This window comes from Macrobrachium rosenbergii, chromosome 28 (assembly GCF_040412425.1).
Source record: "Macrobrachium rosenbergii isolate ZJJX-2024 chromosome 28, ASM4041242v1, whole genome shotgun sequence".
Lineage (NCBI taxonomy): Eukaryota > Metazoa > Arthropoda > Malacostraca > Decapoda > Palaemonidae > Macrobrachium > Macrobrachium rosenbergii.
In genome coordinates, this window is record NC_089768.1 from 4,735,697 (window position 1) to 4,751,943 (window position 16,247).

Genomic DNA, 16,247 nt, shown 5'->3' on the forward strand with positions numbered 1-16,247 from the left:
TTATTTCAGTGAAACAAATTCTTTGTATTCATTATTTCATATATATATATATATATATATATATATATATATATATATATATATATATATATACACATATACACACATATACATATATATGTGTGTGTCTGTGTGTATGAAACACTAGGCATAAGTCCTCACGGGTTAAGCCTTTAGTTTTCTAAGACATCAAAGTCTGTTCATGGTCTATGTAAGAACGGGTCGGCAAGAGAGAGTAAAAAAATAAGCTACACCTATGTATGCTAGATACTAAGGGTTACCCTCGACCGCAGTCCTGCCCAGCACTCAAGCTCTCTCTCTCTCTCTCTCTCTCTCTCTCTCTCTCTCTCTCTCTCTCTCTCTCTCTCTCTCTCTCTTCAAATCCTCATAAGAGAAAGAAGGAGACCAGATGAAAATTATGCTCTAGTAACTCACTTGATTTTGTTTCGTGCTCTTCTGTGTGATGACAGGCAATTGCCAAAAGGTTTGGGAATTCTTTTGTGTTACGAAGACAACGCCATGAAAAATAAATGTAAGTGGTAAATTAAACAATACTTAACCATCGGAAAATCTAATTAATAGGCGGTGAGTTTCCTTTATTCTAATTTTGCGTCCACTGTCTGATTCAAAATATGCTTCTTCAACCGAGGCGACGCTGCATCTTTTAATACTAGCGGTGTCATTGATTTCATTTCTAACAAGTAAAAAATGAGCCCAAGTTTCTTTGACGCAATCGAGTTTTCTGTATAGCGTATAATGCCGTATGAAAATTTCAGCCACGGCCCATGAAACGCTTAACTGCGGCCCATGAAACTCAGCCACGGTTTGGGGTGGCCTGTGTTGTACCTACAGCGGTGCCAGTAGCCCGATTATGGCTAACTTTAACCTTAAATAAAATAAAAACTACTGAGGCTAGAGGGCTGCAATTTGGTATGTTTGATGATTGGAGGGTGGATGACCAACATACCTATTTGCAGCCCTCTAGCCTCAGTAGTTTCTAAGCTCTGAGGACGGGCAGAAAAAGTGCGGATGGACAGACAAAGCCACCTCGATAGTTTTCTTTTACAGAGAGCTAAAAACCACCACGTGATCCTCATTTCAAATTTCACTATGTTTGGATGGTCAAGGCGACCATTCCTTTGCCTCAGGCATTCAGAATGCTTATGCACTTCTATGCAAATGAACTAATATGCAAACTGCATGAAAAGTTCATTCAGTTTGCAAAGCACGTCATTCCGTTAACATAACTATGCCAATAACAATGCTAAATATGACACTTAAATCCCGGGGTTGCAGCAGAAATTTTCACAATTCTTCAAGTGCCCTCCAGATTCAGTGTGACGTCACATCGGAGGATGTGACGTCAGAGTAGTGATGAATCATGTCGCTATCTGCGAGCTGGCTGACCTGTTCTTTCTGATCCGCGACGATGCTTAATTTTTTCCTTTGTTATAAGGGCATAAATTCACCACGTGCGCTATTCATTTCAACCATGTATATATATATACATACATATATATATATATATAAATATATATATATATATATATATATATATATATATATATATATATATATATGTATATATATATATATATGTATATATATATATATATATATATATATATATATATATATATATATATATATATATATATATATATATATAAAGAGAAAGAGAGACATACACACACATATACATATGTATATATATACATTTATATATAGATATATATATATATATATATATATATATATATATATATATATATATATATGTCTCTCTCTCTCTCTGTATATGTATATATATAAATATATATATATATATATATATATATATATATATATATATATATATATATACATATACATACATATATGCATATACAGATATGTATTTCTCGCATTTTTATATTCACGAACATCGCACCACAAATATCTTTAATATCCCGTGCACTATGCCTTGGTAATAACTTAAGCCATTAGGGAATTATACTGACGAACGCTTCGTCCCCGGTAGGATTCGAACCGATGTCTTGTTTAGAAACAATTGTCCACCGTTTCTAAACCAGGCATCGCTTCGAATCCCGGCGGGGGACGAAGCACTTACTAACTATAATTCCCCTTGGGTGTAAGATATTCCAGTGGTATAGTGAACTGACACTAAATGGTATCTGTGGGGTGATATTCTGAGTGTACTGTGTATGTGTATATATATATATATATATATATATATATATATATATATATATATATATATATATATATATATATATGTAATGTGTGTGTGTGTGTACATGTATATATATATATATATATATATATATATATATATATATATATATATATATATATATATATATATATATATATATATATATATATATAATTATATATATATATATATATATATATATATATATATATATATATATATATATATATATATATATATATATATATGCAAATGCTTGCCTCCCTCTTTCTCTCTCTTCCCCAAAATCAATAAGTCTTGGCTGCTGAATTAATAAAGACGTAGACGAATAACGAGCTGTACACAGAGAATGTTTGTCATGCGATGATACTGAAAAGAATTACAAGATGAGATTGAATAAGTCGACGGTTCTTGTCCATCAACATCTAACTTCGTTCAAACTCACTCCCTGGAGTCGTGATTGAGTCTTTGCTTAAAGAATCCGGAATCTGTTTACCGAGATAGAGTTACTGATCAACAAATACGTAATAACACAGATAAACGCATAAAAGACGATGTTATTTGAATTTTCAAATAAAAAAATACTTCTAAAATCTAAAAGAAAAAGCCAGACAATACCCAGTTCTCCTCGCTACGCCCTTGAGAGAAAAAATACCTTACTTACCCATCATAAGAAGCAACGGCCATTAGCCGACTCTGTAGTCTGCACCTCGCTCTTATTTCAAGACACTCGATGTATCTTCCTTTCCGAGTCTGCTCTTTCATAGTAACCCAACACCACCCTTCACCTCCACCAGGCCCACAAAAAAAAAAAAAAAAAAAAACGCACACACACATGCACGCGTCGTCTAAGGTCGCTAGATAATTAGTTATTCATTATTCTTATTATATATGCACAGAGGCGAAGCTATAACGCTACGTGCTTTATATTCTGTATTCGCCATTGATTTCTTGTGTGGATGCAAGTACTGCCCTTTATCTTTCATTTTTCAAAGGATGGCTAGAATTGGTGGTTTCTCTTTTCGCAGCATTGGTAATTATGATTTCCCCCTTGCGCCAAGAAAAAATTCCTTTTAACCCTTCCATCAGATCTGTTGCAGCAGTGAGTCTCTATTATCGCGGTTAGTGCACGTGCTTTAAGAATTAGTGCATCGTAACCTCTTTGCAGAGCATCTGCATCAACTTCCGGTTCATGGTGCCACGATGTTTCTCTGTTCGGTAACTGAAGAGTTCTTTCATAAAAGGCTTCGGGTCAGCCTCACACCCACAACCCCTGTCCCTTTTGGGATATTTGAGTGCCACAGTCGGAGAACTCTAGTGAAATCCAAGCAAATTGCTGGTGGTTGGATGTTATTTATGAGAACGTTATTGTTGAAATAAAAAAGGGAAAAGAAGGATGGCCATGTTCAATTAATGGTATCCTACAACACAAGACAGCAAGGAAGTCTTTTAGAGTCTAATAAAAAATATTTGATGTTGGTCATGAACTGGATACGTATATTGTCTCGGCAAGATATCATAAGTTATTTAGCTGCCAATCTGGAAGACGGACGTTACAAACTTCAAAAATTTCATATTTTTTCTTCTCATTAATAAAAATATTACACTGTCCCGAAAATCTGATCTGTTCTGAGGCATGTTTAATTGTGCATAATAACCATTCTGTAACATTACTAACACTATAGCAATAACTGTGACACCCCCGTGGGACCAAAAATTTGTTTTCAGTTGCTTAATGAATACTATGCAAAATTCATGGGATATACTATTAGTGCCTGAAATTAGCATTTAAAGCCAAACAAATCACATCTGATGCTTCTTATACTGTACTGTCTCGCAACATGCAGACCAGACAAGCCGAATCAACATAAAATCACTTACAATAATGATGGCAATGGTCTTACCATACCCAGAAGCGTGTTGTCAATTCATCTGGAGCAGCCCTAGAATACAGTACGTTATTTATCGCGTGGATCTAATTATCACTCCATCTAAATCTTTGACAAATCAAGACAGGATAATCTGAAATGGATTTGACTAAGGAATGTCTTAAATAACTTCCCAGATATTAAAGATATTTTATCATTCACGGAAACAACAGCTTAACAACCTGCGGCTAAATAAATGGAAGTAACCAAGTAAGCCAAAAGTTTACAAAGTATTTTATGCGAAAGTAAGTTCAACTGCTTCACTTTTCTTGATAGTCTAAGAAAGAATTGCAACAAAAATTGAATAAGTGATGCTCAAACAGAAGGCAAATATCAAGATGGTTCTGCATACATCAGAACTGTCATGATCTTTAAGCATCATAAGGAAAAATATCAGTTTAAAAATTCGTGACAGTAAGCTTTTAAAACTGCAGCCCATAGTGACGCGAGAGCTTCCATAATATTGGTTTGTGGACACAAATGTTTTCTCATAATCAACAAAAGCTGTAATAAGGAATTTCTTCCATGAATTCCTTACAATGTTGTACAATATATCTGACACAAATATTCCATTTGTGCAACTGTTGCACTTTCTAACACCAGGTTGCCACCTCTTAAGATTTTTTTCAGTTTCTTCTACGAATACTTTCATTGCATAGTAACTACACTTCAATTAATTTTGTTAAGTGTTTATAGATTTTGGGAGGTTTCTGTGATCTAAAGAGGAGAATAATATTCAGCATGTCAAATGATGGTTAGTCAATGGCATTAATGCTATCATCTCTGCCCTTATAGGAACCCTTATTATTCTCAATTAAGACTTAGCCTAGTTTATACGTTTTCTATACAGGTGGCCTGACTTGAACTGTACTGAAAAAATATTTCTCTTTACTTGTTAGAATGATTAGTTCAAGATCCTAGTTATTTTACTGATGTATTTAGGTATTTTTTAATAATCCTGTAACACTGGTATTACATTACATTGTTTTAAATACTAGCTATAATGTACCAATTTTATGACAGTTTAAAGACACCTGACTTGAATACTTTCCTTAGCGTTATAAGGATCTAAATTACCACTTGATGTAACCCGCCTTTCAGGATCTTTGCAGTACATTTAGGAAAACTATTATAAACAGAAAGATAATATGCTTGTTTTAATACTAATCAAATCTCTGTTGTGAACAAATTTCTTATAGGTCGGCACTATATTTCTTTTGAAGTAAAATTTAGTTTTACTGCAGAATGTAGTCATTACGGATAAAAGCAACAAATGATTAGTTATTATGAACATAACATCTCCATGACAAAAACAAGTGATTAGTTCTCGTTAGAGCTGATTTTTCTTTTTTGATTATGAGTGTGATATCGTTGAGTAGAAAAACTCATTAGAGGAGAAAATTCATCTCCTGCACGGTAGGCTCAACATGAGACAGAAATATGGAAGCAATTCCCCTCCATGAAATCATAAAATGCAATGGAAAAATAGGATGCAGTAAGCTGACCGACAAAAATGGCAAGGGAATTGTTTTCAATTATGAACTAGAAATTTTAAATACACATGGCAGATGCCGTAGGGAATAGAAAGGGGAACTCCATGAATCCATTAAAATGAAAATAAATAATCAGGAAAAAAAAAACACAAAATGAATGCTATTTTTGTGATTTCCTTGAACATGGTATTTCTGTTATTTTGTCATCGTGATGACAAGTTTCACGGAGTGCATGAAAGGTAAATAAGAGTAAGGAAGCCAAATACACGCATTGCGTTTATCACACTGCAGAGAATTAAGCTAAGAAACCTTGTTTATACAACAAAGGCAATTTTAGTCTTGAACCATTCCTTACAATATTCTAGTACTTTAAACACATTACTTACATTCTGTTTTAAGTTAATATTGCTATTGATCGAGTTAAGGAATGTCCAGAAAATAACTATGAACAAAGAATTTTTAATTAACAAATATATATAAAACACGTGCTTTAGACAATGGAGTTACATACAAATATACGTAATCGTTGCATCAAAAGCATGAAAAAGAACAAATATTGCTGAAGGAGTATCCCCGTTTTGGTTTTCGACCGATGTTCACAGAAGAAGACACAGCATGAATAACAAAAAATAAATCTTAACCGCTCACAAATACTGATAATGAATTTTCAAGACAAAAATTCCCGCAACAAACTTAAAACCTCAGAAAAGGCTAAAGGGACCTTGGCAGCCTGGTTACCATGGCCACTGAACTATGGATTTACCAGTTCCGCCGTTGCTTAGGGATGTCATTTAGAATGGAATAACTACCTCTCCTTATCGCTGTAGATACTCTTTGTTGTTATCAAAACAAGGCTGATAGTTGTTAATTATTTCGAACGTTCACCATAGACATACTACGTTGTTGTAATTTGGGAAAAATTACATCTACATATTTCTTTTACGAATGTAAAAATATCAATAGAAATAGGGGGGGGGGTTATGAATAATATTATCAAAGGTAATTACAAAAGGGGGGGTTAGTGAATAATCTTATCAGAGGTAATTACAAAAGGGGAGGGGTTAGTGAATAATCTTATCAAAGGTAATTACAAAAGGGGGAGTTAGTGAATAATCTTATCAGAGGTAATTACATAAGGGGGGGTTAGTGAATAATCTTATCAGAGGTAATTTACAAAAGGGGAGGGGTTAGTGAATAATCTTATCAGAGGTAATTACAAAAGGGGAGGGGTTAGTGAATAATCTTATCAGAGGTAATTACAAAAGGGGGTTAGTGAATAATCTTATCAGAGGTAATTACAAAAGGGGGTTAGTGAATAATCTTATCAGAGGTAATTACAAAGGGGGTTAGAGAATAATCTTATCAGAGGTAATTACAAAAGGGGTTAGTGAATAATCTTATCAGAGGTAATTACAAAAGGGGTTAGTGAATAATTTTATCAGAGGTAATTACAAAAGGGGGGTTAGTGAATAATTTTATCAGAGATAATTACAAAAGGGGGTTAGTGAATAATTTTATCAGAGATAATTACAAAAGGGGGTTAGTGAATAATCTTATCAGAGGTAATTACAAAAGGGGGAGGGGTTAGTGAATAATCTTATCAGAGGTAATTACAAAAGGGGGAGTTAGTGAATAATCTTATCAGAGGTAATTACAAAAGGGGGGTTAGTGAATAATCTCATCAGAGGTAATTACAAAAGGGGGGTTAGTGAATAGTCTTATCAGAGGTAATTACAAAAGGGGAGGGGTTAGTGAATAATCTTATCAGAGGTAATTACAAAAGGGGGTGTTGGTGAATAATCTTATCAGAGGTAATTACAAAAGGGGGTTAGTGAATAATCTTATCAGAGGTAATTACAAAAGGGGGGTTAGTGAATAATCTTATCAGAGGTAATTACAAAAGGGGAGGGTTTAGTGAATAATCTTATCAGAGGTAATTACAAAAGGGGGAGTTAGTGAATAATCTTATCAGAGGTAATTACAAAAGGGGGTTAGTGAATAATCTTATCAGAGGTAATTACAAAAGGGGGCGGTTAGTGAATAGTCTTATCAGAGGTAATAACAAAAGGGGGTTAGTGAATAATCTTACCAGAGGTAATTACAAAAGGGGGTGTTGGTGAATAATCTTATCAGAGGTAATTACAAAGGGGGGTTAGTGAATAATCTTATCAGAGGTAATGAGAAAAGGGGGGTTAGTGAATAATCTTATCAGAGGTAATTACAAAAGGGGAGGGGTTAGTGAATAATCTTATCAGAGGTAATTACAAAAGGGAGAGTTAGTGAATAATCTTATCAGAGGTAATTACAATAGGGGGGTTAGTGAATAATCTTATCTGAGGTAATTACAAAAGGGGGGGGTTAGTGAATAGTCTTATCAGAGGTAATTACAAAAGGGGGGGTTAGTGAATAATCTTATCAGAGGTAATTACAAAAGGGGGTGTTGGTGAATAATCTTATCAGAGGTAATTACAAAAGGGGGGTTAGTGAATAATCTTATCAGACGTAATTACAAAAGGGGGGTTAGTGAATAATCTTAGAGGTAATTACAAAAGCTCTCTATGATGATGTATCTACGTATGTATCTACTTGCTCAAAAGAACAAGGCCCACCACATAAAAATCTTAATGTGAAGTAATGGTGGCAGGAGTGACATTATTTCTTTTTTCTAGTTATTACAATCATTGCCGCAACAATAATAGTTGAGAAGGAGACCCTTGCTTATACATATTAAGGATAATGGCTGCATCAGCGGAATTCAACCTATAATGAGAAGATGATCAAAAGGAGTCATCAAATATTCATGTAATGGTTTGTTAACGACAAAAGAGGTTTTCATTTTACTTGTGAAAAAATACAGCAAATTATACAGAGAGCAAAAACAAAAAGATATACAACATGAACCGTTAATATTTCGCTTCATTTCATTACGGCATGATAACATCACTTGCTGCTGAAATGGACCTTGATAAGGTTAATAGCTTTATTTATGTGGCGTGCCAAATGGGAAGCTGGGCAGGTCAGGTTGTCATCTGGAATACAATTCTGGCTTTCCAAGAACATGTTCCTAGAGAAGTCTCAGTGGTGGGCCATGATGCAAATCAGAAGCGTCAATGTTGAGTTAAGTAATCATCTGCACATGGAGTTTTTGGATGCACCTCCTGGGTGGTGTTCAAGGAGGGTACAGTTGATGATTAAAGCCTACTCTTCCACACAGCAGCAGTCTTGTTTCTCGAGTCTTGTCCAGAAAAGCTTCTCAGACCCAATGCTTTTTCCCCCCTTTGGTCGTCCTGTCACTTCTTCTTTTAACGTGCTTTTTTTCCCATTTGTATGGGGTGAGCACGATACCTTCTTTTGAAGGACTTTTGATTTGGCTTTGGGGTAGACTTTGTAGTCTCGATAGCCTGTCATCGCTTAGACCCCGGTAGCGTATGTACATGTATTGTACCAGTCACCAGCGCCCTTTCTCCCAGCAGCGAGGAGTCGTTGCATGGTTAGGTCGACAGTCGAGACGTGTGAGGTGTCTGTTATGCTTTTACAAGATGTTGGAGTGGCTTTGTTTGTGTGTGTATGTTGCGAGTGAATTTCGGGTCTCTTCATCGGTTGCTCCTCCCTTAGCATACTGGACTTTAGCAACAAAGGTTGCTCCTACTTTAATTTCTTGCAACTCAAGCCACCTCACCTGACTATGCTAGTGTTATTTAATTACTAAGCAAGAAGCACTGGAACAGCTCAAAACTTTCTATTGAGCAAGTTTGAAAATACTCTCTGTAGAACTCTGGCTGTGCTCATGTTGGCTGTGAGTTCGTGTTTCATTACTTCTCCTGCATTGCCTTCTTCAGTTTTTATCTTTTCAGTCTCTGGTTCCATGTCTATAGCATATGCCTCGTCTTCGATGTTTCCCCCACTTCTCTACTCTTTGTGTCTCTTCACCTGAATCTATGTTCTTGGTTCTTCCTGAATCCTTATCCCATGACCCTGCAATCCAGAGGTACTCATCTAGCCTTGGTATCCTCGATTTTTCATGTGTCCAGTGCTTCAGGTTCTTGGAGATTCCTGGGAGATCCCTCTACCTCTCATTTAGTCAGATTCACGGAGTCATAAAAAAACTTCTTTACTATACCCTTAGACATGTATTCTCCAAGACAAATTGATAAGAAGGTTAATGATTAAAGGCGAATTTAGACGTTCTGGTGAAAACTCTATCATATTCTTCAACATATTCCATTCTTAAATCAGCAAAAATTTCTTTAGTAAACTCTGACATGTACTTTCCAAGATAAACTGGATAAAAAGGTTAAAGATAAAAGGTGAATTTTTATATTCTGGCGAAGTTTTCATCATGTTCTTAAACATGACTGACCCATTCATAAAACAGCATATTTATATTTCCGAAGATTTGTGCAAAATAGCTTTTTGATCTGATGTTCCTTTCAGAAATATAATCAAGTGATGTTTGTTTCATTTGTCTGATACATATCAAAGTGACCTTCCTAACCTGAAACGGCACTGAGAAAACTTCTAAAGCTGTACTGTAAAGTATTTTGATACTTTGAGTGGAGGATAAGGTTTTTGGGCCAATTATGATTTCAAATATTTAGCTGCATGGACAAATGAACAAAATAATACCATTCCTAATTAAAGTATAACAGTTACTAGTATTTTGGTTCTTAAACTGCTGAAATGTAACATTTTGGCCGGTATTCCTTTCTCAAAGTAAACATAAATAATGGAGTCTTATATAAAATCTCCTACGATTGAATAGATCCCTAATTAAATACCCTTTCACCACTTCATAAACTAAGAGGGAAACCAAATAACATGTTCTTAAGCATCCCCACACCCCAACCCTTTTGGTCTCTATAGTTTGATTATATGTCATCTGGCTCCGAAGCTATCTCTATAATACTCGTCTTGTCATTGGTGCCTTCTTTTGGGGTGGTTCTTTCCTTGGATGTCTGAAAAGACCCACAACACGAGTAATTGATATTCTGACTGGGCTGTTTTTGATGCCTCTGACTTGTCATGGCCCTGTTCCCAGCAGACAGGAGCAGCTACCAGGGCAGTTGTTGCCACGCTCCAGTCCAGGGATGGTCTAGGCAATTTTGCACGTTTCCCGCTCAAGTGGTGCAGATGGGTTTGGAAGTTCTGGGTGCCCATGTAGCTCATGTGGCTCTAATCGCTCCACACTTTTTTGGCTATAAGAGCAATATTCTTACTATCTTGTTCTGGTTATCACAGGTTTGATTTTTTTTTCACTTAGAAGAATCTTTTAGAGCAGCCTGTTCCTTTGGAATTACAACTTCCCATGGTATGGATCTTCTCAAGTCCTGATTAACACGTGGAGCTCTGGGGACCGTGGCTCTATGGAGGATGTGGCAGTGGCTATCACATCGACAGCAAACCCTCTCCCTCATCCCGTTTCAGACTCACCCAGCTGGATTTGTGGTTTGGTATGATGTATGTGGTTTGATGTGGTATATGTAGGATGAACAAGCTCCTAACAGTGACAGCATGTTTTGGTTGTTTCATGGCCTTTTGCTCTTGTATTCTGAATTACTCATGAATCTCCACGTCACTTCTTGATAGTAATCGTCAGTGCCCCATTTATCTTTTTTTCGGCTCATGTCAGACACATTCTTCCTATTTTCTCATCCCAGGCTGTGTTCCTGTTTGTTGGCACCCGCTCTAATTACTATCCCAACAGAGCTTCCCATCCCAACAGTTGGTCTTTTCAGGGAACCTCCTTTTGTCCCAGAGTTCATGGCTGACAATCCTATAGTGCAGAATTGTTTTTGGACCCCCTGGCTTTTTCCTAATTTGCCGACTCTTCCCCTGAAGTCTTTCATTTCTACATGATTAGGGCTCACAGGCTGTGCCACCGGCTGTTTGCATCTTTCTGGCCATCTAGCTTTCTTCCAACTTTTCTCTCAAATCACCAGAATCAGACTCCATCAAGACATGTCTTTCGTGTCGCACTCAAGGTCATTGTTGGCTCCAATATATGTTGTCTACAGGAACTGGACTTCTTGTATCTAGTTCTTCTATTCCCTTTAAAGACTTCTTTGCTTTTTCCTTCTTAAATTGCAATTCAGGCTAATTGTGTTTAATGGGATTTGTATAACAAACTGTTTTTACAACAAAGCAAGGTGTCAAAAAAGCCACTGATCATAATCTTCTATGCCCTCTTCCTCTCCAGATTTAGACTCAGAAGAATGAGAAGTGTTAGTTGGTGGACTGTGGACTGAGTTGGGCATGTGCAGTGGAACTGGATGGGTATGTTACACACAGGTTAATCAAAATCAATGGAATTGTGTAAAAACTTGTTATACTGTAATAGTTGCATTTTAATGCACTCATAATTCTTTTCGTGAAGTCTCTTTTCTAGCATCAGTAGACACCGTTAAATATCACTAACATGGTTATCATTGCCTGGGTTGCCCTTGTTCTAATTACCACTGAATGAAATAGAATCATTACTGTTCGCTATAATATTATTCGGATTATTCCTATATTGATGTCACTACCTTTTAAGATCAGCATGCTGGGGACATTAGTCACAATGTTCGCGGAATTTTTTGCTGTAAATACGCAAGTTTTCAAGCAACCTTCTTGTCACTAAACCTGTATTTGCAGGAGATCCTGGCTTATGCAAACATCATCAGAGTTATTAGCTGCATCAGCAGAGTTCAACTTCTGACAGTTTTTCACTTCTAATTATTCCTTATTTTGTGAAACACTGGTTACCTGTTATCGTCTAATATTCATGTTATATCCATGGAGGGGTATATTCACTTGAGAGGAGGTTCAATCTTATTCGTATGAATTGCGAGGTGCCACGTTGAAGAAGCTTCAAAGGGACATTTTTTATACTGAAAAAAGCTTCAGTGTTTCAGGACTAACTTTAAACAGTTGTATAATATTTCCCCATCCACGGGCCTACAAAATTTGCAAAATCTCTCTTTCCTTCAAAAATAGGCCCAATAGAAAACGTCATGACTTCCGATTTATTTTCCTCTTTTCAGATTTATTTTTCACATTTTCCTCTTAAATAAATGCTCTTTCAACACAATGCATGATGAAGACGAAAATCTGGGTCCACGACGACCACAAAATTTTGAGAAATCATTCGTCTTTAAAAACATATAAGAATGCCTTCAGAAGATGCTTAAATCTAATTTTTTTCATTTAAAATCTATGCGAAACTCACAGAAGCAGATTGCACCTGTACCCGCCCATGTACAACGAAATACTAATCCACATATCGCCATGGGTGATTTTACCAAACTTATTTTATGGTAATTCTTCAATGAACAGGAAACGAAAACTGTATAATTTTCAAGGAATATGCTCCAAGTTATCCGCGAAATAATTATTTATCACTTCATTTTGCTGAAAATAGATTAATAAAAATTGGGTGAATAAAAGGTTTAAAGAAACGAGAGAGAGAGAGAGAGAGAGAGAGAGAGAGAGAGAGAGAGAGAGAGAGAGAGAGAGGACAACACGGCTATCACTAGTTCCTCAAAAGTGAACGTAGAATGCCTAGGCAAAAAACCACTGATGGAATTTTATTTATTAGGTACCTATATAATGAGAACAGGAAAATACATAAGAAGACAGATTTAGTCTAATTATTTTCAGCATTTCCATGTTTAAAGAGCTTTCTCTTATAAACAAAATTCTTCTTCGCATTATGACATTAAAAAAATCCTGCATCGTTAGAGGGGGCATCAAACATAAGCTGGGAGTGGTTCTTCATCAGTTACCAAAACTAGTGTAGGCATAGTAGTGCAGCATACCTAGATCAGTAGTGTGCTTTTCCGGCGCCGGTGGGCTTACTTGTCATTGAGGTTAATTTTAATTTCCCTGTTAACATCACAGTTAGACTAGCCATTATCGATAAGTTACTAGGATACCCGATTGAATTTTATATATGGTGTGCCATGGCAACATTAACTTGTGTTTAGGCATAGGGCCAGATCGTTCTTGCTCATCTCAAATATAAAGTGCTTTGCTGCAAAGCACATTAATATAGTTTAATCTTCAACTGCGTATCTCAGTTAACATATTTCTGCATCGTCGCAGTCCATGACATTGTTATCACTGATGTACTTACAGCACTAGGATAAAGATGCCATTTCCAGCGACCAGGACAACCTCTGTGCCTGCTTTCTCTAACCGCATAGCAGTTGTGATACACTTGGCTAAGTCGAAGTAACGTACTTTCAACCTTCACTGTTGAGTTTCTGTCTCACAAGTTACATTCTTTTGTAACTAATCCTAAAATTGTTTGCTCGTTTCATATTTACCAATAATACCCTTAGTCTTGCTATTAATAAAATTATGGTAATTTATATTCCTGGCCTAACTATTTTTTGTGCATATCTTTCGTCTCGCTACCTTCCTGGTCCACATCTCATTTCATAATTATCTTGAATATTTACTCCCAAAATTCTTCAAGAATCAAATTCTTAGTATCTTGTACGACTCATTCGAGAGCTCACCTTCCTGTTTCCCATTTACACGCCGAGGATTCGGAGGGAAGTATGGGGCTCCGGTTCTGCCGGATGAGGGCCCCTTCGCTGGAATCGAGGTCACAGGAGGCTCCACCGGGTGGGCCAAGAAAAGGCCTCCCACAGCGATCACAGCAATGGAAAATAGTGAAATTTTCCATATTCACTCAAAGATTTCTAACTGCTGTATACTATCAGCACTCAATAAGCATATATACACAAAAAAGCCATTCAACCTTCCATGCACAATCTATTGTCTTATCCTATGAGTTTTATTTACTTTTGTTGCCTATCCGTTCATCCAGCTATTAAAGCTTCATGGCATTGGTACAACATCTTTGTCTAAGACCCCGTTATACACCAAACTATCAACATGCTCTTGCAAAATCTTCACTTCCCACTATGATAAAAAAACATTGAAATACTCTTAACGATGCATAACCAACTCCTTATATCACAAATATTTTCAACTGCTGTTCTCTAATAGTACCAAATGAAAGCTTTCCTTTGTTCTCTGTCTCTAAGAGGCAGTTTTCGATTTATTCACATATCACAATACTGTTTCAAACCCAGTACTAGATTATGATACGTATAGTTCTTTAAATTCATACCACTTTCGTACACTTTTCACATAGGATACACATTGTGATGGCATTCCCTTTCCATAATAAACATGGGTAATCATCCATCTTATTCCCTTCTTGTGAATATTTGCCTCAAACAGCCTATTCATTCAAGCAACACCTTTCTCACCGCCGCAATTTCGTACTTCGCTCGTAATCTCGCCGAGTTCCGGTGCCGTTCTCTGCATCGACTTTTGACAGTCTTCGACTGATACCTTTTCATTCAATCGGAGATTTATATTAATTGACTCAACTTTTACAACACTGAGTTCTGATATTTTCGATCATTTCCTTCCGGCAAAACAATTCGTCCATCTAAGATCCATCTGCTCGTAAAACTCGGTCTTTCCATTTACTTCCTCCCGGAGGAGCACCCCCCCAAAAGAAAATAAATAATAATAATAATAATAATAATAATAATAATAATAATAATAATAATAATAATAATAATAATATTTAATTTGTCTCCATTAACATTTTATCTGTTCTTACTCTTACCTCTCTCAGCTTTTTTTAAACATCGCTGTTGTTACATTTTTATTTTTGTACATCATTTCCATTGCAGTTATTCTTCAAAAAATCAATTTCCCTTCACTAAACACTTACATTCACTTGCACACTATCCACTTATGTGATTATACCTCCCTGTGCGCTCTTGTTACCACAGACCATTCCTATTATTGCAACGACTCCATCCGTCGATCTCTAAAAGTATTTATCAATTTTTGATATGCTAATTCTAGTAATACTTTATTTTCAAACCGATCGCCCTTATATCATTCATATTCTCAGTCTTAATCTTTTCCAGCCATTGAACTTAACAAAATAAGGATAACAAATAAAGTGAAATACACTTTTTCCTCTTGTATTGCTAATTATTTACACATTCCTCATAATAAACAACAACAGTTTATTAATTAAAATCCTTGGCATTCGGAGACACTCTTCACATTTTCAGGTCCGAAAGGTTAAGACTTTAATTAAAAATCTGCTTAGTGCTGCATCTAAAATATGTGAATCATTCGCAACTTCAAAACGAATCCAAAATAGGGTAATAATAATAATAATAATAATAATAATAATAATAATAATAATAATAATAATAATAATAAGAAGAAGAAGAAGAAGAAGAAGAAGAAGAAGACGAAGAAGAAGAAGAAGAAGAAGAAGAAGAAGAAGAAGAAGAAGAAGAAGAAGAAGGAAAACCGACACCTAACCTCTCAAAAATGTTCTGATAATTTTATACTTACTTATGAAAACTCTTCTCATAAAATAATGTTATAAATTAACAAATGACTAAATTTACCAATTAAACTATGTTTGAAGATTGTAGAGACAAAGAGAAGGCATTTGTGTTTGCTGTAATAAATGTACTTGGAGGAAACTGCAGGAAACTTTGGCACGGAAGATGACGATAATGATGTGTAAGAGAGAGAGAGAGAGAGAGAGAGAGAGAGAGAGAGAGAGAGAGAGAGAGA